We start from the raw sequence: 19,914 nt of genomic DNA, 5'->3' as shown, positions 1-19,914 counted from the left end.
ATAGTTTTTGATATGTTGAATAAAGTTTTTTTTAATTTAGTACTTTGTGAAAGCAAAGAGACTTCCTTCCCTTTCCTTAAATCTATATCCATGTTCCTTAATTAATCAACATCTGTTGGGTAATTTTAAAGTAATTAAAAGTTTCAATGATCAAACAATAGAAATTATATGTGATTCATATTTATTTATTTACTTTTGTAGATATTTACTTACTACTATTATGTTGAGCAATATTCTATATTACAGCAGAGAGTAATAAATGCTTTGAAAATTAAACAGGGAAAGGAGGTAATGTAAGACTAAACCTGAGTGTGTCAAAGGCAAGAGTGAGGTGGCATGTGTGTGTGTGTGTGTGTGTGTGTGTGTGTGTGTATGTACAGGATAGCTACTGTTTTTACTATTTTTAAACATAATCAAAGAAGGCCTCCTAATGTATTTTGGGCAGAGATGTGAGTCAAATCAAGGAATTATCTGTGTGATTATGTGCAGGCATAATAGTAAAGTGTTTAACAGTATGTCATGGCTACTGACCTATCAGAATAGATGCCAACTATAAATCACTGGTAGCATTATAGACGTGTTTCCTGGCTGAATACCTTTCATGTGTATCTGGGGAAAGTGTTCCTTAATGTGATTGAGGATCTGCAGAACCTAGTGAACCAGAAATGGCATGGTCAGAGAGAAGAGAAATGAGAGATTAGCAGTAAATTAATAATGAAAGATTTATTGTCTGTAACAGTCAGTTGTTTATAGCATAAATTAAGAAATTCACTTCATTTGAATAGGAACAGCATAAAATATTACAAGTTTTCATGGCAGGACTTCTGAAAACAAACGATTTATGTTTTAAAGTGACAATGAATTTCAAGGGAATATTTTATTAGTAATAGAGCCATCAAAATAAGTCACAGTAAGTTCAATATTTTGAATTTATAAAAACTTTTGCAGTAATATTTTTGAGGGATTTAACTAGCTGTCCTTTTTCAGCTAGTCCTTTCTTTCTTTCTTTTTTTTATTATTCATATGTGCATACAAGGCTTGGGTCATTTCTCCCCCCTGCCCCCACGCCCTCCCTTACCACCCACTCCGCCCCCTCCCTCTCTCCCCCACCCTCTCAATACCCAGCAAAAACCATTTTGCCCTTATTTCTAATTTTGTTATAGAGAGAGTATAAGCAATAATAGGAAGGAACAAGGGTTTTTGCTGGTTGAGATAAGGATAGCTATACGGGGAGTTGACTCACATTAATTTCCTGTGCGTGTGTGTTACCTTCTAGGTTAATTCTTTTTGATCTCACCTTTTCTCTAGTTCCTGGTCCCCTTCTCCTGTTGGCCTCAGTTGCTTTTAAGGTATCTGCTTTAGTTTCTCTGCGTTAAGGGCAACAAATGCTAACTAATTCTTTAGGTGTCTTACCTATCCTCACCCCTCCCTTGTGTGCTCTCGCTTTTATCATGTGCTCAAAGTCCAATCCCATTGTTGTGTTTGCCCTTGATCTAATGTCCACATATGAGGGAGAACATACGATTTTTGGTCTTTTGGGGCAGGCTAACCTCACTCAGAATGATGTTCTCCAATTCCATCCATTTACCAGCGAATGATACCATTTTGTTCTTCTTCATGGCTGCATAAAATTCCGTTGTGTATAGATACCACATTTTCTTAATCCATTCGTCAGTGGTGGGACATCTTGGCTGTTTCCATAACTTGGCTATTGTGAATAGTGCCACAATAAACATGGGTGTGCAGGTGCCTCTGGAATAACCTGTGTCACAGTCTTTTGGGTATATCCCCAAGAGTGGTATTGATGGATCAAACAGTAGATCAATGTCTAGGTTTTTAAGTAGCCTCCAAATTATTTTCCAGAGTGGTTGTACTAGTTTACATTCCCAACAACAGTGTAAGAGGGTTCCTTTTTTGCCCACATCCTCGCCAACACCTGTTGTTGGTGGTGTTGGTAATGATAGCTATTCTAACAGGGGTGAGGTGGAATCTTAGTGTGGTTTTTTTCTTTTTTTTTTTTTTTATTATTCATATGTGCATACAAGGCTTGGGTCATTTCTCTCCCCTGCCCCGACCCCATCCCTTACCACCCACTCCGCCCCCTCCCTCTCTCCCCCACCCTCTCAATACCCTGCAAAAACCATTTTGCCCTTATTTCTAATTGTAGAGAGAGTATAAGCAATAATAGGAAGGAACAAGGGTTTTTGCTGGTTGACATAAAGATAGCTATACAGGGAGTTGACTCACATTAATTTCTTGTGCATGGGTGTTACCTTCTAGGTTAATTCTTTTTGATCTAACCTTTTCTTTAGTTCCTGGTCCCCTTTTCCTATTGGCCTCAGTTGCTTTTAAGGTATCTGCTTTAGTTTCTCTGCGTTAAGGGCAACAAATGCTAGCTAATTTTTTAGGTGTCTTACCTATCCTCACCCCTTCCTTGTGTGCTCTCGCTTTTATCACGTGCTCATAGTCCAGTCCCATTGTTGTGTTTGCCCTTGATCTAATGTCCACATATGAGGGAGAACATAACGATTTTTGGTCTTTTGGGGCAGGCTAACCTCACTCAGAATGATGTTCTCCAATTCCATCCATTTACCAGCGAATGATAACATTTCATTCTTCTTCATGGCTGCATAAAATTCCATTGTGTATAGATACCACATTTTCTTAATCCATTCGTCAGTGGTGGAGCATCTTGGCTGTTTCCATAACTTGGATATTATGAATAGTGCTACAATAAACATGGGTGTGCAGGTGCCTCTGGAGTAACCTGTGACAGTCACAGTCTTTTGGGTATATCCCCAAGAGTGGTATTGCTGGATCAAATGGTAGATCAATGTTTAGCTTTTTAAGTAGCTTCCAAATTATTTTCCAGAGTGGTTGTACTAGTTTACATTCCCACAAACAGTGTAAGAGGGTTCCTTTTACCCCGCATCCTCGCCAACACTTGTTGTTGGTGGTGTTGCTGATGATGGCTATTCTAACAGGGGTGAGGTGGAATCTTAGTGTGGTTTTACTTTGCATTTCCTTTATTGCTAGAGATGGTGAGCATTTTTTCATGTGTTTTTTGGCCATTTGAATTTCTTGTTTTGAGAAAGTTCTGTTTAGTTCACTTGCCCATTTCTTTATTGCTTCATTAGTTTTGGGAGAATTTAGTTTTTTAAGTTCCCTATATATTCTGGTTGTCAGTCCTTTGTCTGATGTATAGTTGGCAAATATTTTCTCCCACTCTGTGGGTGTTCTCTTCAGTTTAGAGACCATTTCTTTAGATGAACAGAAGCTTTTTAGCTTTATGAGGTCCCATTTATCTATGCTATCTCTTAGTTGCTGTGCTACTAAGGGGGTTTCGTTGAGAAAGTTCTTACCTATACCTACTAACTCCAGAGTGTTTCCTACTCTTTCCTGTATCAACTTAAGAGTTTGGGGTCTGATATTAAGATCCTTGATCCATTTTGAGTTAATCTTGGTATGGGGTGATATATATGGATCTAGTTTCAGTTTTTTGCAGACTGCTAACCAGTTTTCCCAGCAGTTTTTGTTGAAGAGGCTGCTATTTCTCCATCGTATATTTTTAGCTCCTTTGTCAAAGACAAGTTGGTTATAGTTTTGTGGCTTCATATCTTGGTCCTCTATTCTGTTCCACTGGTCTTCATGTCTGTTTTTGTACCAGTACCATGCTGTTTTTATTGTTACTGCTTTGTAATATAGTTTGAAGTCAGGTATTGTGATACCTCCTGCATTGTTCTTTTGATTGAGTATTGCCTTGGCTATTCGTGGCCTCTTGTGTTTCCATATAAATTTAAAGGTAGATTTTTCGATCTCTTTAATGAATGTTATTGGAATTTTGATGGGAATTGCATTAAACATGTAGATTACTTTAGGGAGTATGGACATTTTTACTATGTTGATTCTACCAATCCATGAGCATGGGAGATCTCTTCACTTTCTATAGTCTTCCTCAATCTCTTTCTTCAGAAGTGTATAGTTTTCCTTGTAGAGGTCTTTCACATCTTTTGTTAGGTTTACATCTAGGTGTTTGATTTTTTTTTTCAGGCTATTGTAAATGGAATTGATTTATACATTCTTTTTCAGTTTGCTCATTGTTAGTGTATAGAAATGCTAATGATTTTTCTAAGTTGATTTTATATCCTGCTACCTTGCTATAGCTATTGATGATGTCTAGAAGCTTCTGAGTAGAGATTTTTTTTTTTTTTGACAGTTTCTTTACCTATTTGTATTCCTTTTATTCCTTCTTCTTGCCTAATTGCTCTGGCTAGGAATTCCAGTACTATGTTGCATAGGAGTGGAGATAGTGGGCATCCTTGTCTGGTTCTTGATTTCAGAGGGAATGGTTTCAGTTTTTCTCCGTTAAGTATAATGCTGGCTGTAGGTTTGTCTTATATAGCTTTTACAATGTTGAGGAACTTTCCTTCTATTCCTAGTTTTCTTAGAGCTTTTATCATGAAATGGTGTTGGATCTTATCAAAGGCTTTTTCTGCATCTATTGAGATGATCAAGTGGTTTTAGTCTTTGCTTCTGTTAATGTGGTTTATTACGTTTATTGATTTTCGTATGTTGAACCACCCCTGCATCCCTGGGATGAAGCCTACCTGGTCGTGGTGAATAATCTTTTTGATGTGTTGCTGAATTCGGTTTGACATTATTTTGTTGAGGATTTTTGTGTCAATGTTCATTAAAGAGATTGGCCTATATTTCTCCTTTTTGGAGGTGTCTTTGCCTGGTTTTGGGATAAGTGTAATACTGGCTTCATAAAATGTGTTTGGCAGTTTTTCTTCCCTTTCTATTTCATGGAACAGTTTAAGGAGGGTTGGTATCAGTTCTTCTTTAAAGGTCTGATAGAATTCAGCAGAGAATCCATCAGGTCCTGGACTTTTCTTTTTAGGGAGACTCTTGATTGCTGCTTCAATTTCATTTTGTGTTATAGATCTATTCAGGTGATTAATTTCCTCTTGATTCAGTTTTGGATGGTCATATGTATCTAGAAATCTGTCCATTTCTTTAAGATTTTCAAATTTATTTGAATATAAGTTCTCAAAGTAGTCTCTGATGATTTCCTGGACTTCCATGGAGTTTGTTGTTATCTCCCCTTTTGCATTCCTGATTCTACTAATTTGGTTTTTTTCTCTCCTCATTTTAGTCAGGTTTGCCAGGGGTCTATCAATCTTGTTTATTTTTTCAAAGAACCAACTTTTTGTTTGATCGATTCTTTGTATGGTTTTTTTGGTTTCTATTTTGTTGATTTCTGCCCTTATTTTTATTATTTCTCTCCTTCTATTTGTTTTGGGATTTGCTTGTTCTTGTTTTTCTAGGAGTTTGAGATGTATCATTAAGTCATTGATTTGGGATCTTTCAGTCTTTTTATTATATGCACTTATGGCTATAAACTTTCCTCTCAGGACTGCCTTAGCTGTGTCCCATAGGTTCCGGTAGGTTGTGTTTTCATTTTCATTGACTTCCAGGAACTTTTTGATTTCCTCTTTTATTTCATTGATGATCCATTCTTCAATAAGTAATGAGTTATTTAGTTTCCAGCTGTTTGCATGTTTTTTGTCTTTACTTTTGTTGTTGAGTTCTACTTTTACTGCATTGTGATCAGATAGTATGCACGGTATAATTTATATTTTCTTATATTTGCTGAGACTTGCTTTGTGTCCTAGGATATGATCTATTTTGGAGAAGGTTCCATGGGCTGCTGAGAAGAATGTATATTGAGTAGAAGTTGGATTAAATGTTCTGTAGACATAACTAGGTTAATTTGATCTATTGCATATTTTAGATCTTCAATTTCTTTATTGATTTTTTGTTTGGATGACCTATCTATTGATGATAATGGGGTGTTAAAGTGTCCCACAACCACTGTGTTGGTGTTTATATATGCCTTTAGGTCTTTCAGGATATGTTTGGTGAAATTGGGTGCATTGACATTGGGTGCATACAGATTGATGATTATTATTTCCTTTCGGTCTATTTCCCCTTTTATTAGTATGGAATGTCCTTCTTTATCTCGTTTGATCAATGTAGGTTTGAAGTCTACTTTGTCAGAGATAAATATTGCTACTCCTGCCTGTTTTCCGGGGCCATTGGCTTGGTAAATCTTCTTCCAGCCTTTCTTCCTAAACCTATGCTTATTTCTGTCAGTGAGATAGGTCTCCTGTAAGCAACAAATTGTTTGATCTTCCTTTTTAATCCATTTCGTCAAGCGGTGCCTTTTGATGGTTGAATTAAGTCCTTTAACATTAAGCGTTAGTACTGATAGGTATGTGGTGATTCCTGTCATTTAGTTGTCTTAGTTGTTTGAAGGTTTGATTGTGTGTACCTAAGTTGAGGTTACTCTCTACTGTCTTGCTTTTTCTTTTCCTGTTTTTTGGTGCTGCCTGTCTTTTCATGGTTAAGTTGGGTTTCACTTCCTGTGTGCAGAATCCCTTGTAGAATCTTTTGTAGTGGTGGCTTTGTGGTTACATATTGTTTTAGTTTCTGCTTATCATGGAAGACTTTTATTGCTCCATCTATTTTGAATGATAGTTTTGCTGGGTAGAGTATCCTTGGGTTGAAGTTATTTTCATTCAGTGCCCGGAAGATCTCGCCCCATGCTCTTCTTGCTTTTAATGTTTTTGTTGAGAAGTCCGCTGTGATTTTGATGGGTTTACCTTTGTATGTTACTTGTTTTTTCTCTCTTACAGCCTTCAATATTCTTTCCTTAGTTTCTGAACTTGTTTTAATGATGATATGTCATGGGGTAGTTCTATTTTGATCTGGTCTGTTTGGTGTCCTTGAGGCCTCTTGCATCTGTATGGGAATATCTTTTTCTAGATTTGGGAAATTTTCTATTATTATTTTGTTAAATATATTACGCATTCCCTTCGCTTGCACCTCTTCTCCTTCTTCGATGCCCATGATTCTCAAGTTTGGTCTTTTGATGGAGTCGGTGAGTTCTTGCATTTTCTTTTCACAGGTCTTGAGTTGTTTAATTAATAGTTCTTTGGTTTTTCCTTTAATTACCATTTCATCTTCAAGTTCTGAGATTCTGTCTTCTGTTTGTTCTATTCTGCTGGATTGGCCTTCCATTTTGTTTTGCAGTTCTGTTTTGTTCTTTTTTCTGAGGTTTTCCATATCTTGGATGGTTTCCTCTTTAATGTTGTCTATTTTTGTCCTGAGTTCATTTATCCATTTATTCATCGTGTTCTCTGTTTCACTTTGGTGTTTATACAGTGCTTCTGTGGTTTCCTTTATTTCTTCTTTTGCTTTTTCAAATTCTCTATTTTTGTTGTCTTGGAATTTCTTGAGTGTCTCCTGTACATTTTGGTTGACCCTATCCAGTATCATCTGTATAAAATTCTTATTGAGTACCTGTAGTATGTCTTCTTTTAAATTATTCTTGTGGGCTTCATTGGGTCCTTTGGCATAGTTTATCTTCATTTTGTTGGAGTCTCTATCTGAGTATCTGTTTTCTTCATTCCCCTCTGGTTCCTGTACTAATTTTTTGGTGTGGGGAAATTGGTTTCCCTGTTTTTTCTGTCTTCCTGTCATTGTCTTTGCTGTTTTTACTGTCCCTGTACTGTGTGCAATTAAGTATTTTCTAGCTTGTAATCATAACAATGGTAATATTTAGAATGGAAGGGTGAGCTGAGATGGAAAGCAAGAAGTTAAAGAAATAGGGAAAAGAAATATACAGACAAGAGGGAGAAAACAGAACAAGGTGTGTCAGAGAAGAAGATTTCAAAGGTATAAACAGGAAGCTTTAGTGTACTAATCGACAATAAGCTGAACAGACATTAAAGAGACAGAGAGAGTATTGAAAATCAAAAAAAAAAGGTAAGAATAGAAATAAAAAACAAGTAAATGAAAGAAAAATCTATTTATAAAAATGTATTAAAATAAAATGAAAAAATAGAAAATTAAAAAAACCAAAAAACCAAAAAACCTCCAAGTTCAAATGCTGTGAAGTCTCAGTCTCCGGTCCTGCAGATGGTGCCTCAGATGTTCTGTAGTTGTCTCATCAAAGGGGACGCATAAAGAAGAACAAAACTACACACACACCTGCACAAAAAAACCCCCACCAAGTGTCCCAAGTTCAAATGCAATACAGTTTCAGTAAGTTTTTCAGCTTGCAGATGTGATTTGGTTGTTCTCTCATCAAAGGTAGGGAGACAAAGAAAAAAAAAAAGAGTCTGGAGACAGTTCTGAGAATGGTATCTGCAGCTGTGGCTTGCCTGCCTGCTGCTCTCAACCTGTTGCTGGCGGCGTTATTTATGCAGATCTCTGGGGTGAGCTTAGCACTCATCTGGCCCCGCAGGCTTTGTTTGCTCAGATTTCTCCTGTGCGGGAGCCTCTGCTACAGGCTTTCCCCTTTCCAAGCACTGGGAAAGGTGACACTGCCCCCGTGTTGTCAGGCCTGCGTGTTTATTTACACTTCATGTGGGAGGTGGGTCTTCCCCTTTCTACTGTGGTGTTTTACTCCCACCGCCACTTTTACAGGCTTTCCTGCTCCTGATTACTGGGCGGTGCTGCTGCTCCTGCCGGCTGCCATGTTTGCTTACAGTTCATGTCGGAAGTGGGTCTTCCCTCCTCTCCTGTGGAGTTTTCCGCCCTCCGCCACTCTCAACAGCTTTCCTACTCCTGATTGCAGGGCTGGCCCCTTGCCCCTGTTCCCGCCAGAGCCTCTCCTGCCTGCCCGGCTTGTTGATTTACAGCCCCAGGAAGGATTCCCTTCCCCCAATCTTTGGCGCTCAGGGCGCCCCACCCTCTTTCCTGCGGGTCTTATTTATTCTTATTGCTCATTTCTCAGTCTCTCTTTTTTCCCTGGGTGGAGGTCAGTCTGTCCAGGGGCCTATCAGCTAGTCCTTTCATACTGTCATTTTTATGGGATTTCAAAAAAAATGGTATGTTTATAATTTCAGAAGAGATACATGATCTTGTTTTAGCTCTTGAAAATGAGATAATGAAGTATCATGTGAAATTAAATTCATAGTTGTGAAAAAGCCCCAGTTTGGAATCAGTTTTAAACTAGAATATCTACTGTTCAGATTTCAATATAATTGGCTGTTTTTAGAACAATTAATTAGAGTTATTGAGAGTGGAAAAGCACAAAGAATTATAAAATGTTCTCATAAGGAAACTTGTCAGGAGTATATAAATCCATGTGGGCCTCAGTTTTGAGTAGAAAATACTATTTTAAATCCCAGTTTTCACAAATATCATTCACATAGGTTAGGCAAGTCAGTTCTAAATGTTACTTGAAGCTACTGTAGAGAACAGATAAGAAAAATCTCTGTACATGTATGTTAGGAACTGTATAATCTCATGTACATTCTTACTTAAAATTTTTTGCACAGGACAGATAAATCAGAACAGAAGGGAAATTTGGAACGTTTTAAACAGTGAAATAAAAATATATGGCTGCTTAGTTTATTGAGAATAACTGCCATTTAAAAAAATCTTTTCAAAAACTTTGAATTGAGTATTAATATTATCTCTATTATAAGGTGAAGAAATTTAGAGATTATAATTTACCCTTTATTACACTTCTTACAGATTTCAGAATTGTTATCTGGAATTGATTATATTCTACTTATCTATTTATTGCAACTTAAGCTAGCATTAATTATAATCTATACTATCTCAGTAATGGGAACTGGTCAATAACACTTTTTCCTATATCCCACTGTTCTAGCACTTGAATGTTACAGTGAATTGGTCAGTTACGGTCTTATCATCATGAAAGTCTAGCAGAGGCTATAGCATGTTGTGCTAAAGGGAATGCAGGGTGGTATTTCAATGTTTAGCCTCCATTTGGAATCATCTGGAAATTCAAGTTAAACTTGGATTTCAAGCTTGCTCCATTATATCCATAATGTAAAAGGACTCTACCATAACCCATACACATATAGACTGAGTTCTCAGTTTTTTAAAATTCTGATACTTGGGCTAGGGATGTTGCTCAGCAGTATACTTGAGCACTTGTCTACCATGTGCTAGGTCTTAGGTTTGTCCCCCAGCATGCAAAAAACCAAAACCGCAAGCACAATATAGTACAACAAAACAAAACCCATTCTTTAAAAACAAATATTTGGAGAAATATTTCTAGTATTTTAATATTACTCTCATAATATTAAAAATAGGCCTTGGAGACCACTAATTTTCTATAAGTGATTCCTCAATAGTGTTTTATCCATAAGCCTACTTCAAACCTTCTTAAATGTCATGATTCCTGTAGTTTGAGAAGCCAAGTTTTTCAATAATGAGTTCTATAGTTTTTGTTACACATCCTATAAATATTTGCAGAGAGGCATGAGGCCTAAGAAATTAAAAGATAAGTTGAAAATTTTTTTGCAGCCTGAAAGGAAGTATTGATATTTACAGGAGAAATGTTGTCTGATGCATATCATTTCATCACTTAAAGTATTAGACCTTTTAATACACAGACTTCGGAAAGCATTTTGAAATGCAAAACAAATGTGTAAGATTTCTTGTTCAAATATGGTTATATAATTTAGTGTTATTCTCCTATTTTCTGATGGAAACCATGAAACAGTAGTAAAGAGAACAACAAAATAAAAAATCCATAATCTGTGTGAGTAGGAGAGGTGTAAGGAAAACTCTTTACTTGATACACTTCAGATTTTTAGTTTTTTTGACATTGAGATATATTACCCATTCAAAAATTATAATAAAGAAGTATTCTAAAGGCCAGGTACTATAGCTTATGCCTGGAATGCTAGCTTCTTTGGAGGTGGAGATAGGGAGGACCACAGTTTGAAGCCAGCACATTTAATAAAGTTAGCAAGACTGTACCATCTCAACTAGTAAAAAAGCCGGGTGTTGGCAAGTGCCTGTCATTCCAGCTACATGGGACGTCTAAATAAGAGGACTGTCGTCTAGGTGGGCCCTGGCATAAACTTGAGATCTTATTAGAAAAATAACTAAAGCAAAAAACTGGTGTAGTTATGGATCAAGTGGTACAGTGCCTGCCTAACAAATGCAAGGCACTGAGTTCAAACTGGGGAGAGAGAGGGCACGGGAAATGGGGGAGATGGTTTTAAATGTGGCACCTGCCCTCAAGCAGGAGATGCTTTACTAAAAAATTACTAAGAGGACAAACATATGGGGTGTTCCTATTAAATATTGTTTAAGTAGGAAAAGTAATGTATAAAACAGTGCTGTAGTATTACCTTATTTTCATAAAATGAAATGTACATAGGAAAAGTTGAAAGGCTATACTCTAGAATATTACTTATGATTATTTTGGGTCAGATGAGTTAATGGATGATTTGGGGTAGCTTCAGTGTAGTTGTAATTTCTTGTGTTATACAAGTTACTTTTGTAATGTGAATAATTTTCAAAAACCATATTGCATGATGTTTTGTAGGACACTATAACGTGTTGTTTTTAAAACTTTTTTGCTACAATATTTAGGAAGAAATTTCATTTTATATTGAGAACCAGTCAACACAAAATTAGGAGTGTTGGTTTATATGTATATAGAACTGAAACAGGTTTTAAAAAACGTTTTATGCTTCCTACAGGTCATACATTCTAATAGATCTTAAATTGTATAAATTCAATAAAGTGATTTTTTGAACCTTAATTTGAAAAACACTCATAAAGAATTATTTAAAACCATTATTTCTAAAATAAGAATGTATATTATAGGAATTCGTAAGAAGAAGTAATGGCTTGAGAGTGCTTCATAGAGGAAGATGGCCTTGAGACAGGGTCCTGGGGATAGGTAACAGGATTGGGGCATCATTTGATAAACAAAGATGGAAAACATGGGTGTTCCACCACCTGTTGTAAGGAAGGCACGATTAATTTGATAGAGAAGCAGATGATAAAGAAATGTGAATAATTTTAAAAGTTTAGCTTATATTCTGAATTTTGAGATATTTGAATATCTGGATTATGATAAAAAATGCTATTCTGCTAAAGGTTGATAAGTAAGAGGCAAATATAATGGCAGTACCACTAAATCATTAAAGCATTGAAAACTACTTAACCTTTTAATTTCTTGAAGAATTGGAGGACTTTATTGGCACATTTAAAAAACGTGAAAAATAAAACTATCTTCATTTTACTGTGTTTCACATTTGAACTTATGCAGCTATAGCCAAATTATATTATAGTAATTTTAAAATAGATGTAGAAACAAATTATCAGTACCATGGAAAATAAGTATTGGTGCAAATTTGAGGACAGTTAAAATATAAAGTGCAAGCTCTTAGAAGCCTGTATGAGTTGTGCTTTACATTTGAAATTTAGCAGTAATTTTCCAAGAAGCCATTATAGAAAAAGACTTAAATAATCTTATAATTAGAAAGAGTGATTTTAATTTGTTTAAAGCAAAGTTTTATGACTAGTATATTTTAAAGAAAATTTCTTTCTTGGGACTTTAGCTAACAATACCCTCAACAACATTTCTGCAAAAGTTTAGGAATAATTTCATATATTGTTGCCTTTAGCATTCTAGCCAAGGATAGCCAAGAGCATAATATTAAAATTCAGTTTAGTAGAGAATACTCGATTCAGCAATTTTTCTTTATGTTCATTTCTTGATGAGCATAATAGAAAAATTCTAGGACCCCAGATTTATGATTAAAATATTAAAAATTAGCATTAAATATATTAAAGTATGTAAGCAAGTACCAAAATAAGAAAGTGTTATAACTAGATATCCACATTATCTTATATTAATTTTACATTGGAACAGTTTAATATTTAGCTAAGTTGGTAAAATGTACACATGCTCTGTGAGAAAACCATTTAGTCGGAATGAATTATTGTTAAAATATTGTTTTTTCATTTTTATATTACCCTTGTGAAAAAAGGCCACAATGTATTTCTTTTTTTTTCAATGTTTATTTAATCTGTTTTCTTGCAGTACTGGGGTTTGAACTCAGGGCCTACACCTTGAGCCACTCTGCCAGCTCTTTTTTGTGATAGGTTTTTTTTGAAATAGGGTCTCGTGAACTATTTGCCCAGACAGTAATCCTTCTGATCTCTGCCTCATGTTTGTAGGATTACAGGCGTGAGCTACCAGTACCCAGACACGATGTGTTTCCTATTATTTAATTTCAAAAATGATGAGTTCTAAATTCCCTAGTTTAACAGAGGGCCCCGCCCCATTTTTAAATGTCTTACTTTTCATATCTTAAAATTAGACACTGAGAACATACTGAGTATTCTGATAATCCCAGAGAACTACGAACTAAGATAGGGGCGTATAGGAAGAAAGAAAAGTCACTACCAAGGAAAGAACAAAGAAATTCTAATCTATAATATTCTCGTTTGGTACTTCAGCTAGGGGAGATGTGGTCAGTAGAGGAGGAGTAGATGAGAGGTGGTAAGAAGTGGGGGGGTGTTGATAAAAAGGGTACTTTTCTTGCCTCCATATGGATTGTTCTCATAGTTATGTAATTCCTTTTTCTTAGAACCTCTCTCCTCCCTCTGTCCTGCAAGTACAGCCCAACAAAACATCTGAAGTAGAAAGTCCTTGATCATGTGGTTTCTATTGTTAACTTGATTTGACATACATATTTGTAAATGTCTCCCTCTTGGCTCACATTGAAAGTAGTTATAGCATTTTATTCGGTCTCCTGTTATTATGTATTTGATAGCCCCATTAGATAATAAAGCTGTTCAAGAGCAATAGGGATATTTTTATTCATTTTTGTGTATCTCACAGAATCTAATACTTAGTAGACAGTAAGGATTTAATATCATTTTTGAGAAAATCTAGACATTTTATAAATGCTTGGTATATTTGAAATATACAAAAAGGCTATGTACAGCCCTTTTGTTGTATGTTACAGAATACTTTAGAAAGTTTAGTTTAGGTTTTATACTTTCCAAAGTAGAACATTGTTTATATTTATGAATGAGATTCCTTTAGAAATAAGATCTATTTAGCTACTGTTCGATTTGTACAATAATTTGCTTTCTGTGTTGTCATTTTTTTCTTCTCTTGCTTTATATTAGAAGGTATTTGGGGCTGGGATGTAGCTCAGTGGTAGAGTGCTTCCCTAACATGTGCAAGGCCTTCATTCAATCCCCTGTACCACCACGACCACCACTACCACCACCAACAACAATGAAAGTTACCTTTTCAGTAAAAAGTTACTTTTTCATGTAAGAGTTATATTGCTCTTAGAAAACTTTATTAATACTTTTAAGTATAGCTTCTCTGTATTTTGGACTACTGCAAAAATGCGTAAAGTTTGACACCTTGACAAGATTTTTCTCTGATAGTGATAAAGCAATCTTGTATAATGTTTAGTATTCCTTATTTATAAATTTTTGTCCAGCATTAACATATTTTAAAAGTGAAAATGATATACAAGAACAGACATGCTTGTTTTCACTTTCTAAAAGAACCGTTGATTTTTCTGTATCATATTAAATAAATTAGTGTTCACCTTCTCCTACCTAGTCCTTGGAGGAAATAATTTAATTGTATCACAAAAGACTTTTCCCACATCTTATTTCACAAAGACTAAACAAGCTTGCTAAGAATTTTAATGATAGTGAAATAATAGGAATTAAATTATAAAAACCCAGGACATTAAAAGGTATCTGCAAGTGATTTTTTAAAATTATTCATTTATTCACATGTACATAGATTGTTTCTCCCTCCTGCCCCTGCCCCCCACCCTCTTCCCACCCCTCCCTTCCAGGCAGAACCTGTTCTGAGCTTTTCTCCAGTTCCGTTGAAGAGTAGAAGTAAGCAATAAAAAGAAAGGCATAGCATTTTTGCTAGTTGAGATAAGGACAGCTATACAGAGAGATTCCTAGCATTGCTTTCATGTACAAATGTGTTGCAACCCAGGTTGATTTATCTCTAACTGATCTTTGCACTGGTTCCTGATCCCCTTTTCATGTTGACCTCTGTTGCTTTAAGGTTTTTGCATTAGTTCCTCTGGAGTGGGGACATCAAATCTGCAAGTGATTCTTTTTTTAAGTGGATAGCCTCATTCATATGTCTTATAAGCCTTGGAGAAAATGAAACTTTCTTTTCTTCCTTCCTTCTATTATTTTGTAACAAGTTGTATATATTAAAACTAGACCAAAAAGATTTTATAACAGGAATGCCCATAGAGAGAAATTGTAATCTTTTGGATATCACTGAATACTGACAGGTAGCCAGTTATAGCAACAGAAAAGAGAATCAAGATCAACCAATGTCAGCTATCATTTCTATTACGTATTTTATTAATACAAGATCCTCATGTTCAAACTATAGCTCTTATTGTTTTGTGCTCTTACCATTTGAGATGTTCCTTAATGAGTTAAAGTTTTCCCAATACTTTCTAATAATACTGGTTCTCTTTGAAATAATAAATCCTTTTAACCCTGGGATCACTTTAGTTTTAGACCATAAAAATCTCTTTTCATACTCATAATGTTGGATTATAAGATAGTCAAGAGTTTTCTGAAACTTTCTAGAAATAACTCTTTATTTTTGGTGGTACCAAGTTTTGTTAGGCAGGTGTTCCACCACTTGAGCCATACCTCCAGCCTTAGAAAGAACTTTTAAAACACTCTTTTACTTCTGTTGCAATCTTGAATGTAGGTTTTATGGAAAGACATCAATAATCATCTGAAATAGGTAAAAATATATTCTGAAATCCATAGCTTTTATGCATATCTGTTTCTTTAGTTATCAATGAGTACAAAATATCAATTTGGGGTTTAGAGAATGATTGGATATTATCTTTGTTGAGGTAAATGAAGAAGGTAAAATTGTGAATCACTAGTTATTTGTCAGAGTAAAAAACAAGAATGAAGTAAGTGACATAAGTTTTAAGGATTGCTTTTAGGTTTATACTATGAGCAGTGAGGTAATGATGTTACGGACAGATATCTGAGTGTATTGGCACTTCTAAATAGATGTGTTCTGAAGGCAGATGGATATACATATCTAGAGTTTAGAAATAATCTTGGGGTCACAGATAGGGACTGCTTGGTAGTTATCAACATGGAGAGGAAATATCTGAAGGCTTAGAGGAAATGATAAAATATTCATCACAGAAGAGGATCTTAGACAGATAGCCTATGGGAGGAGGAAAAGGAGACTGCAGTGATGTTTCTTTCATTTCTTCTTTCCACTCGTATTACTCCCTTATTCATATGTGATGTCATCACTTTAAACTCGTATTACTGACAGCTCATTTACCTCACTTTCCTTTAGTATTTTATTTTCCCTCTCCTGTCACTAGATTCATCCTTCTGTATTCTGTCATGTTAGATTGTTATTAAAAAAAGAAACTATGATACCTCCTTTACTCTTCAGTAAGAATGCAGGCTTCTTTGTCTATTCAAGATTTTCTATTATGTTATCCTTGTTCTTCCATTCAACCTTGCTCTTTGCTTCTTGTTTTTTTCTTCTTTGTTAGCCATCCTGTGAGAGTACACATTTAAAAATATAGAACCCCAAACTCAGTATGTGTAAGCATGAACTCATTGTGATGATTCCCTCTTCCATTTTTCCATCGACACTGCTTCTTGGTCTTTGTTATCATTATTCATTCCAACATGTAAGCTATATAAAATATTTGGAACATTCATATATTTCTAATTTATCCTTATCCCTCACATTTAATGAATCCTGAATGGCTTTCAAGTCTATTACCTCTTATATCCTTGCTGCTGCTACCTTAGCTGAGGTCTTCATTTATGTGGATTTGTGACTTGTGAAGAGTCTCTTGTTTTTCATGCTTGGTAATCTTTTGACCTACTGTGATGTTTAAATGTTTGGAACATCTAAAGTAATAAATGAGCACTTGCCTATAATCCCAGCACTCAGGGGACTGAAGCAGGAAGATCAAGAGTTTGAGGCCAGCCTGGGCTATATATTTTGTCACAAAATACCAAAAGCAAAACAAGAAAACTGATAATATTTAAATACTTAAAACACTCTAATGAGTTAAACATTTCCTTGTTGAAACATTCTAACATAAAAGGACCCTTTCAGTGTTCCCAATTGTTGCTCCTGCCAATCCTTCACATGTCTGAAGTTCGCAATTTACTAGAATCCCTTTCACTTATCAGAATGTGCTCAGCCATTTCATACCTATCTTTATAACCCAATAATTAAGATCTCTTACAATTTGCTCAAAATTTAGTATAAACTGAATGTATTTTTTTAAAGGGCAAATTACTCACTGTTGCTGGTTTTTTAAAAGAAGTTTTGTGCAAGGTATTTGAAGCATCACTTCATGTAAATGAATGGACTAACATTATAATTCATTATTATGTTAATGGCATAAAAAATAGGAGAAGTCATTTTTTAGTAATGTGTTCTAGTATGCTTTACATTGCTTAGTAATTATACTATTTAAACATAGAAAAATGTTAAGTAGTAAAAGTTTGTTTGATGATTGATTTGTACATACCTTGCTTCATTCTTCAAAGAATTTGAAGACACTTGCAAAGATGTACTTTATGAAACAGACTGAGGGTATGATGAAATTTAAAAGAAAAAAGAATAATTATATATTTAATAAAGGTATAACTATTATAGATAAATGTTTACCAGAGGTTTCTCAGAAGTGGATATAGATCAGAAATTCAGTTCTGAGTAAAAAACAGCAAAAGCAGGAAGATGCTCAAAAAAGGAAAAAAAAAAAACCCAAGTAAAAGAAAGAGGGAGCTTTGCATAGGCCTGCGATATCAGGAGAAAGTTCCATAAGTCTTTATTCAGGACTAATGAAATTGTTTTAATTTAAGAATGTAAGTACTTACCCCCTTTTAGTTACAGATTTTCCTATGCTTCACCTGGTAGATCAGTGGTTTTGAAAGTGCAAGTCCTGGTCAGTATCACTGGGGAATTAGTTAGAAATTCAGTTTTCTAGCCCCCTCCAGACCTGCAGAAACAAACACTTTGGGACGGTGGCCCAGCTGTTTGTGATTTAATAAGTCATGTAGGTAATTCTCATGCTCTGTAATGTTTAAGAACCACTAACCACAGTGGTTAGTTACATTAACAGTGTAAACACTAACCACTAATGTAAATTAATCTCTTTGATAAGAAGAAAGCTTATGAGAACTCCTAAGTTTTCTTCCTTACCTTGTCTCTGTAATTTAGACAGGGAGAGTCTATTAGAAATTTGGAGTAAAAAGTACATGCATTCTACCCTTGGAAATAAAACAAAAAAAAAATCACATTTACCTGGGAATTATTTGAGGTACATAAATCACCACTTCTTTCACTTCTTTAAACTTTAATCAACTGAAAATATCCTAATGATTAAGAATCAGTGAAGCACAAATACCTATTTTATGGCTTTTTGGAGAAGTTGATGTTCCAAAATTGAATTTTGCAGTCTCATCAGAATTTAAAGAGAGATATCTGAAATAGTATTCTTCATGAACACTGTTTTATTAATACCACCTTTATGAACTTTGTGTTTACCATAATCATTCTGAGGTGATTATAGAACACAGAATGTAAAATTTATAGATATAAGTATAACTTTTAAGCCTATATTTGTCTGTAATTTTTTTAGATTACTCAAGAAAGCTAAACTATGAATGCTATTTCTTTAGAGAAGTATTCATGACTCCAAGGGAGCATCAGATACCCCACCAGAAACTAACTTTCCTTCTCAACATTTCCCAATTTTTGTACTGATACCTATTCACTCCTTATTTCCTCATTCATAAAATTGAGATACTATTGCCTCATTAGTTCTGCCATCTTAAATGATCTAGCAGATGCATGGAGCAGATAGTTGTTTCTGTGTTTAATTGTTTACTACTACTACCATTATACTAATAACTGATACCACTACAAAATATACCCCATGATGGCAAACAAGGTGCTATACTTGGTGCCACTGTGTTCTCTAACATTTAATAAATATTAAGTAAGTATTTCTTGAATGAATGAATTGAATTGAATGATTCTAATCTTGTTGAGATGCTGTGGTGATGTAGAAGTATGTATACAGGCAAGAACAATTTTAGAGATAATTAAGCATCACATTTTGCATTTCTGAGAAGAGTTACTAGCAGAAAATAAAAAAACTGATAGTATTTATGACTAAGATTTATGTTTACACCATGACACAATACTTAGTCTTATCTTAAAGCTTCCTAAAAATGCTTCCTTAAAACCCCCTGTTCTCTTACTTCACTGTCTGATTCCTTAAAATATCTTGGTACTTTTGGTTAATCTAAGTTGTAATGGAATTATGTTTCAACAGAGTTCATTTTTGGCAGAAATCTGGACAGCTGATTCATAATATTCTTCTATGTATGAACTATACTTAAAGTAGTAAATTAATTTTTGTCATTGTATGACAGTGAAGTTTTTTCATGATAGTCATTCTTAGCAGTTTTTTCAGTACATCAAGCAGATGACTGGTGTTTCTAAGCATAATGGAATTCCTAAGTTGAGAGCAGAAGGAACACTGTAGTTACTTATCTGGAGTCTGTCAGTAAAATTTGACTTTGGGTACGTTAGGATTTTAAGAGCAGAATGAAGGTCAAAGAGGAACAAGAGAGAGAAATGGTAGTTTGTAAAAATCTGCTTCCAAGTCTTAGGTCAGCTAAAATGAATTACCTGGACCCTTCAAAAAAAAGGCCAGAATTGTGCTAGAGATATGGCCCAAGTGTTAGAACACCTGCCTAGCAAGTGCAAAGGCCTGAGTTCAAATCCCAGTACCATTAAAAATAAAAACCCCAATCAAAATCCTTTTATTGGTAGAATACCCTTAAAAACTGCTTCAAAGCTATACTCAAGGCAAGCTAACACACATCTGTGTACCTGCACTCATATATTCACCCCCCCCCTTTGTTCTGAGACCCTCTCTTTCTCCTATCTCTTCTTTCCTCTTCCTTCCCTACCCTCTAGGAACCTTTCATGCAATCTTCAAGTATTTATTGAATACCTACTGTATACCT

The 19,914-nt window shown here is 35.0% G+C and overlaps 1 protein-coding gene across 12 annotated transcripts in view; it reads left to right on the top strand.

Moving 5' to 3' along the window:
* Fer (FER tyrosine kinase) overlaps positions 1-19,914 on the top strand; it is a 486,842-nt gene that overhangs the window by 237,116 nt on the left and 229,812 nt on the right. The window lies entirely within an intron of this gene.

Source organism: Castor canadensis, chromosome 6 (assembly GCF_047511655.1).
Source record: "Castor canadensis chromosome 6, mCasCan1.hap1v2, whole genome shotgun sequence".
Classification (NCBI taxonomy): domain Eukaryota; kingdom Metazoa; phylum Chordata; class Mammalia; order Rodentia; family Castoridae; genus Castor; species Castor canadensis.
Note: the sequence above shows the minus strand (reverse complement) of the source record. Positions and strands in the feature narration are given on the sequence as shown.